Source organism: Chrysochloris asiatica, unplaced genomic scaffold (genome assembly GCF_000296735.1).
Source record: "Chrysochloris asiatica unplaced genomic scaffold, ChrAsi1.0 scaffold00172, whole genome shotgun sequence".
NCBI lineage: Eukaryota > Metazoa > Chordata > Mammalia > Afrosoricida > Chrysochloridae > Chrysochloris > Chrysochloris asiatica.
The window spans coordinates 5,517,163-5,520,850 of NW_006408690.1; positions in this window are offsets into that span (position 1 = coordinate 5,517,163).

The following is a 3,688-nucleotide window of genomic DNA, read 5'->3' on the forward strand; positions in this document are numbered from 1 at the left end:
AAAAAAAAAAAAAAGCTAAAATGGATAAAGAGAAAAAAAAAAAATTATACTCACAAAAAAGACCAGAATTACTGGGATAACAGAGATTGGAGAAACCCCTGAGACTGTGGACCTAAAACACCCTTCCTACCTGAAACTGAAGCCATTCCTGGAGACCAAGTTTCAGCCAAACAGTAGACACATCCATAATATAAACAATAATACCTGGAAGGAACATTTTAGAAAAATCAGTTATACAAGATCAAAATGGCAACATTTGTTCAAAAGCAAAACTAAGAAGGCAGGAAGGGGTAGAAAATCCAAATGAAAGGAAAGGGGGAACCCAGGCGGAAATGGAGAGAGGGCTGACACACTGGGAGGAATTCAACCAATATAATGGAACTCTTTATTTAAAACTATTAAATGGGAAACAATTTGCTCTGTAAACATTCATCTAAAGTACAATTAAAAAAAAAAAGATTAAAAAAAAATACAAGTGAGATGAAATTTTGCCATCTTTGATTCTAAGGAGTATTCTGATTATACTTCTTCCAAGACAGACTTTTCTGATAATCCATAGTATATTCAGTATTCTTTGCAAAACCATAATCCAAAGGCATCAGTTTTTCTTGGGTCTTCTTTAATCATTGTCCAGCTTTAACAAAAATATCATGGCTTGGGGCAAGTGCACCTAGGTCTTCAAAGTGACATATTTGCTTTTTAATACTTTAAAGAGTTCTTTTGTAGCAGATTTTCCCAATGCAATCTGTTACTTGATTTCCTGACTACTACCTCCACGGGCTTTGATTGTGGATCCAAGGAAAATGAATCTTTGACAACTTTAATCTTTTCTTCATTTATCATAATGTTGCTTACTGAAGACTCTAGTCTTTGATTTTCATCAATAAGTTCTTTGAGTCCTCTTCACTTTCAACAAGCAATGTGTCATATGCACATTGCCAGTTGTTAATGAGTTTTCCTCCAATCTTGATGCTCTGTTCTTCTTTATATAGTCTAGCGTCTCAGATTATTTGTTCAGCACACAGATTTAATAAGTATGGTGAAAAGATACAACCCTGACTTCTAGTAGAGAAAAATTACTCAGGTTTTAAACTAAGATGTACAAGAAATGTATTAAGTATTATTGAGTGACCTACAACAGAATGAAATACTACCCAGTTCTGCTCCATCCTCACAATTGTTGCTGTTTAAACCCATTGTTGCAGCCACTGTGTCAATTCATCTCATTGAGAATCTTCCTCTTTTTTGCTGTCCCTCTACTTTAACAAGCATGTTGTCCTTCTCCAAGGACACCTCCTTATACTATGTCAAAAGTAGATGGGGAAATGTCTCACATTCTCATTCCTAAGGAGCATTCTGCCTGTACTTCTTCCAAGACAGATTTGTTTGTTCTTCTGGCAGTCTATGGTACATTCTTCGCCAACACTATAATTAAAAAATTTGCAACACATTTATCATGATATTGTTTATTGGTCTACCCAGAAACAATAGCATTTTTTTTTTTCATGTACAAGCTGATCATAGTCCACTAATATTGCTAAACTAAAGAATTTCTCAGCAGTTTGCCTCATCTCTGCATTCTCATGGCCTTGAGTGACCTGCCCCAAATTCCATTGTAGGGTTTGACATCAATATGCTTTTTTTTTTTTTTTAATTTTTTATTGTGAGGTTTGCATGGGAGAACATCAGCCCTACACTCATCCTATCGCACTTCGCCTCACTGCAATGATTACAATCCCCTCCATGCATCATCAAACAACGAAAGGGTACACTACACAGGCCCGCCCCCTGGCCATCAGCACACAGCACCTCTCCCTCCCTGAGTTCAGTGTCCCCCAGCCACTCCATCTGTCCACGTCATTGGCACATTAACCCACAGCGCCACACCAGGACTCCCATAAGTAGAGGTAAAGTTCATCAAATTGTAGCACATTACTCCCCGCCCCATCTTTCTTCTTCTAGTCGAGTTCTGATCATCCAGCCATTGAAGCCAGGTCAAGTGGGTACTATCTGCAAGTATGGGTGTTCTTGTGCATTTGCCCCCTCTTTATCAGATGGACACTTCATTCTCCGCTCTATTCCTCTGTGGCCATGCCACTGCATCTGGGCCCAGAAGTCCCTGGGTCTTACCATATTGCTGGCCATCCAGGTCTCCACCTAGGTTCACAGGGGTCTATTGAATGTGGTCGGGTTTAGCTTACAACTTCAAAAGACAATCAAGCATCTTAACATTAGTCCACTCTTTTACCCCTTCAAATCATCAATATGTATTTTGACCAAGAAATGTAACTTTTCTTAATTTCTCATAACAATTTTTGTCTCAGAGATTCATCACTTAATGCCAAGCTTCATTCTACAGGTAGTAAAAGGAAATCGTAGCCAATTCCTGTCAGTCTCAGACTGTTTAATGGTTTCTCAGATGGTTCCGAACATCTCTTTCCTTTTGGGGGGCTACATCTAAACTCTGGAAAGAAATGCCTGATCCTGACTGTCCTGAGTCATCATCCTTTGGCCATCTGACTGTTATGGCTCCCCCTTGTGGTCCTTTGGCTCTCTGTGTTGTTAGCATTGCTCTCAGACCTGGCTGCTTTGGTGGCTTATGTGCTGCACAGGGACTTTGTAAGGCTGCTTCAGGACAAGGGCCTGACAGTACTGGTAGCAGTCTCTGTTCTATTGCTCCCAGCCCACACTGACATGAAGGATAGCTGCCTCCAGTTCCATCCCCTGGTTTTCAGACCTCTTCATCTGTATCCGGCTGTTATTAACAAGTTGGAGTCCCCTGTAGTGCAAACAGTTAAGCACTAGTAGGAAGGATGACTGTTCAAACCCATCTAGATGCACCTCAGAAGAAAAGCCTGGAGATCTACTTTTGAAAAATCAGGCACTAAAATCCTATGGAGCACAGTCTCCTCTGACACACAAAAGGTTGTCCTCTATGGCAACTGGTTATTAGTGACTTTGAGTGTGAAGTTAAAGAGGCTGTGTTTCATTATGGGAACCACGTAATGCAGGTTGATTCCTCACCCCAAACTTCAAGTCCGGCTTTTTCCCCTCATGATTTCCCTCTGGGCCTTGGCTGTCTGACAGAACACAGAAAGGATTGCAGGTTATATGTAGGCTCTTGCAGTTTGTCGTGTCCCTTCCCATTTGCAGAAGCCCTCCACAGCCACCTTAGCGTCTGTATTACAGTCCACACTGCTAACTGTTCCATTTCCCACAGACAAGAGCAGAATAAGTATAGAAGGTATTGGCTCTTCGAGAGACACTTACAGGTTGTCTCCAAAATGCTTCCCTCTCTGGAATGGGGAGTGCTCTACCCTCTGGCATGGAAACTGGGACCCTTCTCCAGCACACAATGGTCCAAGTAGAAACTTCAGGGCAACTTCATCCAATTCAGTCTCCTCCCTTCCACAGGGTGGTGTTTAATTCTTGGGGGTCTTTGTGAGACCCTTTTCTGGTAATTCTTCCTTTTCTAGTAATTCAGCATGCATACAGAAACTATAGTAGTTTTTTGTTGTTTTTTAAATGCCATCTCCTCACAATCCACTCCTCTTGGTAAATTTACAAGGATTTCTAAGAATTTTGCTTCAACTCTGCATATTAATTTATTCATGTCCTGGAGTGACCTGACCCAAATTCCATTCTAGGGTTTGTCATCTGTCTATAGCATGGGTGGGGAACATTTTTT